Source organism: Ursus arctos, unplaced genomic scaffold (genome assembly GCF_023065955.2).
Source record: "Ursus arctos isolate Adak ecotype North America unplaced genomic scaffold, UrsArc2.0 scaffold_5, whole genome shotgun sequence".
Lineage (NCBI taxonomy): Eukaryota > Metazoa > Chordata > Mammalia > Carnivora > Ursidae > Ursus > Ursus arctos.
The window spans coordinates 16,441,484-16,449,123 of NW_026623067.1; positions in this window are offsets into that span (position 1 = coordinate 16,441,484).

A 7,640-nucleotide genomic window follows, 5' to 3' on the forward strand; every position below is an offset into this window, starting at 1 on the left:
TATTAGCCACCTAAGGAATGGTTAGCAGTAACATAAGAATCGTCTATAGTGGCTGATGGGTTTTTGAAGCACTTCATTTAATCTAAGACACGGGGCACATAGCACGCACTTAATAAATATTTGCCAAATGAATGAGTAAATGTGAGTCAGACACACATAGCCAACTGCTGGTTCTCTCCACCATGGCTTCCCATGGACACCCTACATTCAATCAATAAAGCAGACCTATCTTTTCCTCCAAATCTGTCCCCTTTCTCACTTTCCTAAGCAGGTTAATGCCATTATCACCCAACCTGATGAAGACTCTGGTCTCTGCTCCCTCCCTCACCCCCAAATCTCCACGCCCCATCCATGCAACACGCATGCTCCATTCTCCATCTGAAGTCAAACTGATTCCCCTAAAATCCAAACATCCCCCACACCAGCCCCCTGCTTAATGCCTCCAATGGCTCCACAATGCTGCAGGAAAAAGTTCCAACGCTTTGATAGCATAAAAGACCCTCCACAGTCTGACCCCAGCTTGTCCCCAGTGAGCCCACCCATCCCCCACTCCTGCTGGAGCCCCTGAGGCTCCCGGGAACCTCCATGCTGCTGCACACAGCCCTACCTTTGGCAAGGGGTTTCCTGCCTGCCTTACCTTCCAGAACTCCACCTCAGACACTCCTCTTCTCCAAAGCTTTCTTGGCTACCATCCTTTCACATCACCACACGTAAAAGAACTCCCAATCTGCCCTGAACATATCCTAAGATTTACTGTATCCCACGGTAATTACATGTATCAACGTGTATCTCTTCCTTAAGGAGTATTAGCTCTTGGAGAGTAGAGCCACTTCTTTTTTTGTTTATTTGTTTCAAGTAGTTTCCATGCCCAGCTTGACCCCAATGTGGGGCTTGAACTCACAACCCTGAGATCAAGACCCGAGCTGAGATCAAGAGTCAGATGCTTAACCAACTGAGCCATCCAGGGGCCCCTGAAAGCAGAGCCACTTCTTAGCCATGTTTGTATCTTCCGCATTTGGCATGGTGCCTGGTATACAGTAGGTGCTCAATAAATGTTTGCTTGCCTTTATATCTTACTATTTATGTATTAGTACTTGTTATTTCTTACAGTAGGTTTTTTATTTGATGGTCTAGGATATTCAGTAGTCTTTTGTGAGCAGAGTTTGGATAGCAGTTCTAAAGAACACACACCTTTTCATACATTGAAAAAATCATGATTCTGGACTTCAAAAAAAAAACCGCAGAAATTCCTAGAGCCCATCTCTTGAAACATGATAACCCCATCAAGACAAATTCATCTGGTGAGAACCATCTGGTTTCTATAGAACACCTGAATTATAATAACCTACAGTGTGCTTAGAGACATGCAAAGGCGTTCTTTGGGGCTAAACCTAACAATATATTGGAGTTTGTACGAAGAAAACAAAAGTCTACTGAGGAACATTAAAGGAAATGCGAACTACCTAAAAGCAAAATGGGCATTAGAGATATACCAGGAATTCACAAGAAGATTGAACTGCCCCCGGAAGCAGTCCAAGGATTGTAGTCTGACCACGATTTTTTTTTTAAGGCTTTATTTATTTGAGAGAGAGAGAAAGAAAGCACAAGCAGAGGGAGCAAGAGAGGGGGAAGCGGGCTTCCTGCTTCTGGGGACTCGATGCGGGACTCGATCCCAGGACCCTGGGATCATGACCTGAGCGGAAGGCAGATGCTTCAGTGACTGAGTCACCCAGGCGCCCCAGTCTGACAAGGAGTTAAAAGACTGATCATGTCTGGTGTCAGTTAAGTGTAGAGAAACAGTCACTCTCAGGCACCACCGGTAGGAGGGTCAATCATACAGCACCTTTGAGGGGAAACTGACATTATCAAAAAATAAAAGTAAATGTTAATATCCTATGTCACTCTTGTCTCAAGGAATTAATCCTGTAGAAACACTTGTATGAATGCACAAAATACATTCACACAGCACGTATTGACCGCGGCACTGATGCTGACGGCCAAACACTGGCAGTAATCACACGACCATCACAGGTTGCTAGGTAAGTACCTTTCGCTACATCTACGAACGGGATTGTATACACCCATTAAAACAACCAAAACGAGGATGTTCTGATACAGAAACAAGCCCAGTACGCTCCTGTCAAGAGCAACGACAGGATACTACTAAATGATTATTACAGGGTAATACTGACATATTTCATTTAATGATAGTATGTGTAAAAATGTGTCAACATCAGGGTAGTATCAGACCACGACCTTCAAAATCATTGCCACATTCTATACCACTTGGGCTAACACCTACTTGTTTCTTAAAAATCAACCAGTAGGGGCACGTGGGTGGCTCAGTCAGTTAAGCATCTGCCTTCAGCTCAGGTCATGATCCCAGAGTCCCGGGATTGAGACCCACATCGGGCTCCCTGCTCAGGGGGGAGCCTGCTTCTCCCTCTCCCTCCGCTGCTCCAGCCTACTTATGTGTGTTCTCTCTCTCTCTCCCTCTCTCAAATAAAGTCTTTAAAAAAAAAATCACCAGTATCTTTTAGATAAAAGGATGTATTCTAGGGGTGCCTGGGTGGCACAGCGGTTAAGCGTCTGCCTTCGGCTCAGGGCGTGATGATCCTGGCGTTATGGGATCGAGCCCCACATCAGGCTCCTCCGCTGGGAGCCTGCTTCTTCCTCTCCCACTCCCCCTGCTTGTGTTCCCTCTCTCGCTGGCTGGCTCTATCTCTGTCAAATAAATAAATAAAATCTTAAAAAAAAAAAAAAAGAATGTATTCTAAGTGAAAAGTGAGACTATCCATGAAATCCTGAGTTGAGTATGGGTTTCAGATACACCTGCAAAATGCAGAATATTAAAACCAAATGTGTCTGCCTCTTATACCACCTAAAATCATCGCTTGTGCATCCACTAGTATTTTGCATATCACACTGGGGGACCCAATGTGGGGACCGGCCAAGACCAAATGTGGGGGCTCCTCCACCAAACTGGTACAACTGGGATCTCTTGGGGGAGTATAGTATATAGTACAGTCCAAAGAACTTTCGTTGACTCCAGTAGAGATGCCTGGGCTGTGTGGGTTTCCATAAGGAGCACACAGTGCCTTTGCGCTCAGAGATTAATGAATATTTATTTCGAGGTTTCTCTGTCGTGGATTCTCTGTCGGAATCATAACCAGACGGAAGCCCGTGCGGGGCTCCAGCGCAAGGTGATTGCTGCCATCTAAATGTCAAAGGCGGGACTGATGCGTGACCATGAAGGATCTAGCCTGTGTGTGTGGACAGCCCGGCAACGAAGTGACAGCCACGCCATCACCAGCGACACCAACACCTATTCCGGGCCCAGAAGTCACTGGGAAAATAAGCTCATGGCACCAGGGTGTATCCACTGCCTGGCACTGGTGTAATTACAGCGTGCACCCCCTTCGAGATGCGGAGAAAGGCTCAAAGCAGTAAGACAATCGGAAAACTATGCAGGGTCTTTGCCTGGCCCTGCACTGGGACAGCCCCACAGAAGAATCGGGAACATTGGCACGCTCCACTAACGCCTGCCGTCTCCCCTCCCCATGGAAACAACTCTGCCCTGTGTGCCCTAGCTCTAACCCGACATATTATGGTAAACGACAGTGGCTATGGTGGAGAAGGGGGACGTGTCAGCTCACCTTCCTCTACCGGCTGGAATCTAGAACTCTGTTCTACACGGCGGGTCCCAAACCACTGGTATTGCGCGAAGACAAACATTCTCATCAACTATCCCCTGCAAATGAGTGAACAGCAAACAACTACCTGAATTTCTTCCCACTTCGATTGGGTGATACAGCTAGACACTCCCAGGGGCTGATCGGTAAGATATTAGCCAATGACCCAAGAAGAATGTGTGAGGACGCCAAATGCATAGTACCGACATCTAGAATAGATGGGCAATTCTAATGCAAAAAAACAAAAAGCGAAAACAAAACCACAAATTTTAATAATCGTTAGTCAGATAACATACTGTGTAGCTATTCCATGAAACCTACTTCTACGTAATAATTTTAAAGTACGTAAGTCTTGAAATGCGTCATGAGGGTAGAAGGACATTTGTACTTGTATTTTTAAGGACAATTTCCATGAAAAGAAATAAGAACAAATAATTAGAGTAAGAGACAGAGGGTTTGGATACCTACTGTTGTCATGAGACAAAATCACCCTATTAATAAGTTCATCTGACACGGTCGTCCTTAAAAGCAGAGACGAGATAAAACAATTCTTTCTCAAACACGAAATAAAATCTTGTTTGCTCTCTGATTTACTAGAGCACAAGGCAGCCTCCAGTTTCCAGCCACCCTTGGTTATCAGCCTAATTGCTCTGGACAGAAAGGCAAATCATGAGAGGTGAGCACATGTGAGCCCAGGTTGCAAAAATGGTATCTGACTTTAAAAGATCTTTACATGGGACTATCCTCAAAAGAGGTGCTTTTTGTTCTCGGAAATCACGCTCCCATCTTTAGGAAATTACATGAGATTTTTGGTATGACTTTATTACTATATAAAATAATGGAAAAACAAAAAAAATTAAATGAGACACTATCGCCTTATAGGAAGGCAGGTTAAGGGGATTACTTATGTAAAAGTTAAAGCACTCTTAAAACGTAACAATTTCTGTACGGTTAATTACCTTCAATTATTTTCATAGTTGTTTTATTTTAAAAGCCAGTTTTAGAAAATGAGCTAGGTAGTAAGGAGGGCACGTATTGCATTGTGCACTGGGTGTTATACGCAAGTAATGAATCATGGAACTTTACATCAAAAACTAGGGATGTACTGTATGGTGACTAACATAACATAATAAAAAATTATTATAAAAAAAAAAGAAAAAGAAAATGAGCTAGAACTTTACCACTGATGGCTTCGACCAACACTCGGACACTTACGAAATCCCATCCCGTGTGTTAGGCTAAGAGGTGGGGATTCTGAACTGAATGAGATCAAGCCGTATAGAGTCAAATGGAGGAGAGAGAAGAGTACATATATAATTAGGTTGCTCTAAAACAAGCGACAGAAAAATATCCGTAGCGAGTTGGTATTCAGTAGGCACCTGCCATTTGCTAAGCAGCGTGCCACTATCTTCACACACGTTATCTCAATTCACTCTCTCATCTCTTTTGACATAAGGACCATCACTGGGCTTGTTTTACATACGAGGTGATGCATATAGAGTCAGATTAAGACACTGGACCAAGATCGTTCAGCTTGCAAGGGGCTGAACCAGAATGAGAACCCACGTCTCTTTGGCTCCAGCACTTGAATCGCCACTGGACGGTGAGGGAGTGGCAGGAAAGGAGGTGGGGGCAGGCGACACGGCCCTGATTGCCAAGCCTAGGGTTTCATTTATCCCTTCATCAGGCAGATCCGGCTAGCTCAGTCTGTATGAGACTTAATCAGGTTGAAGCTACCGAATAACCACAGTCATGGGAGGAAGATTTGTTTTGGAGAAAAATCTCTATGTCAGCGTAGCTAGTTGTAGAGAAAGATGCCTGGATCCGGGTTACTTGTAGGCTATCACTATAAACCTTAGAACGGGAGAACAGAGCTTAACAGAATTTACTAATTGGATGTGTGAAGTGAGAAAGATAGAAGGTGATTCCAGTGGAGTGACTTGGGCACCTGGACGGCTCTTAGGGACAGTAGCCCCCATTATCCGCAGTCTGGCTTTCCGCCACGTCTGGTTACCGCGGTCAACCACAGTCCAGATGCACAGGATCCCGTTGTGGGAAGGTCAGTAGGAGACTCACACTTCGACACGATGCCAAAGTCCTCCAGCTCACTTCTCCTCGTGAGGTGGGCACTCTGTCATCTCACATCACCACGAGAAGGGGGGCAATAGTACACAAGACATCTTGAGAGAGCACATTCACCTAACTCTTATTACAGGACATTGCCGTACTTGTTATATTATTAGTTATTTCTCGTACTTTATGGTGCTTACGTGTTGGCATGAGCACAGGTGTTGCATGGAAGTGTAGAATCACTATATTGTACACAAGAAACTAACATTACATTCCATGTGAACTAACTGGAATTTAAATAAAAACTTAAAAAATAGAACAAAAAGCTTGTATCTTTAAAAAATTTACGGTACCTGATTTACAAACTAAACTTTATCATAGGTATGTACGTGCAGGGAAAAAACACGGTATATAGAGTATTCATACTAGCCACAGTTTCAGGCATCCCCTGGGGGTCTTGGAACGTGGCCCCTGTGGATAGCGGGCGGGGCGGGACAGCATAATTAATGGAGACAGGAGAACGGCAGGGAGAACGCTGGAGGTGAGGGAAGAAGAATCCATTCCTTTTTGGACCTGCTGAACTTAATGTGGATCGGAGTGGAGGCGTCCAGTGGGCGACTGGAGATCTCGCTCGGGAACTGGGTAGCAAGGTCCGTTTAAACATGAGCTGAGGAATCACCAGCAGAAAGATAAAAGCCACAACGAGGCACAGGGAATTCTCTTCTGCCTCTCATCCCCCCACTGCCTTTCCCTCTGACTTTCCCCACTTTGCTGGCTTTAACTGCTGTAACTTACCAAAGACCTGCGGTGGGCCAAATGACGTCCCTCACCCCGAGATATCCACAACCTAGCCTCCAGAGCCTATGAATCTATGTACCTTGTAGGGCCAAGGGGACTTCGCAAAAGCGATTCACTGAAGGATTTGAGATGGGGATATTATTCTAGATTATCTGGGTCCGTCCATCTAATCGGAAGGTCCTTCTGAGAGGGAGACAGGAGGATCAGAGTCCGAGAGAGAGGCTGGGAGATGCTCTATTGCTGGTTTTGAAGCCGGAGGAAAGAGCTAAAACGAAAGGATGCAAGCAGCCTCTGGAAGCTGGAAAAGGCAGGGAAAGGCCCCAGAGCCTCCAGAAGGAACACGGCTCAGCTGATGTGTCCCTTTTATCCCAGTGAGACTAATTTTGAACTTGTCCCCATCAGAACTGGAAGATGAAACAACTGTATTGTGTTCAGCCACGAAGTTTGTGGAGATTTGTTACGGGTCATACAAGAACCACACAAGCCGTATAACTAATACAGGTTTATATGTAAACCAACACTAGAACTAACCTATTTTTGTTGTATTCATTGGAGAGCATTTTGGGTGCTCTGTTATTAATTTTTAAAGTACATGAACAGAACGTCAGGTAAAGACATAGATCAACAAGCAGATAAATAGATGGGTTTATATTTTTCTCCCTCAATTTATTTTTCTTTTAAATCCATGCACCGTGGGGCGCCTGGGTGGCTCAGTCGGTTAAGCGTCCGACTCATGGTTTCGGATCAGGTCACGATCTGAGGATCGTGAGATCAAACCCCGTGTCGGGCTCTGTGCTCAGCACAGAGTCTGCTTGTCCCTCTCCCTCTGCTCCTCCCCCTGCTTGTACACACTCATAAATAAATAAATAAATAAATAAATAAATAAATAAATAAATAAATAAAATCTTTTTAAAAAATAAATAAATCCAAGAACCCCAATATGAAAATATTCCCATTCCTGTTGGATTTCCTCGAGCAAATGTTGCCTCTAGACAGTGGTTCTTAATCTTGGCTGCACACTTGAATCATCTGAGACACTTTTTAAAAATCCAATGCCCAGAATCTCTAGGTGTAAGTTCT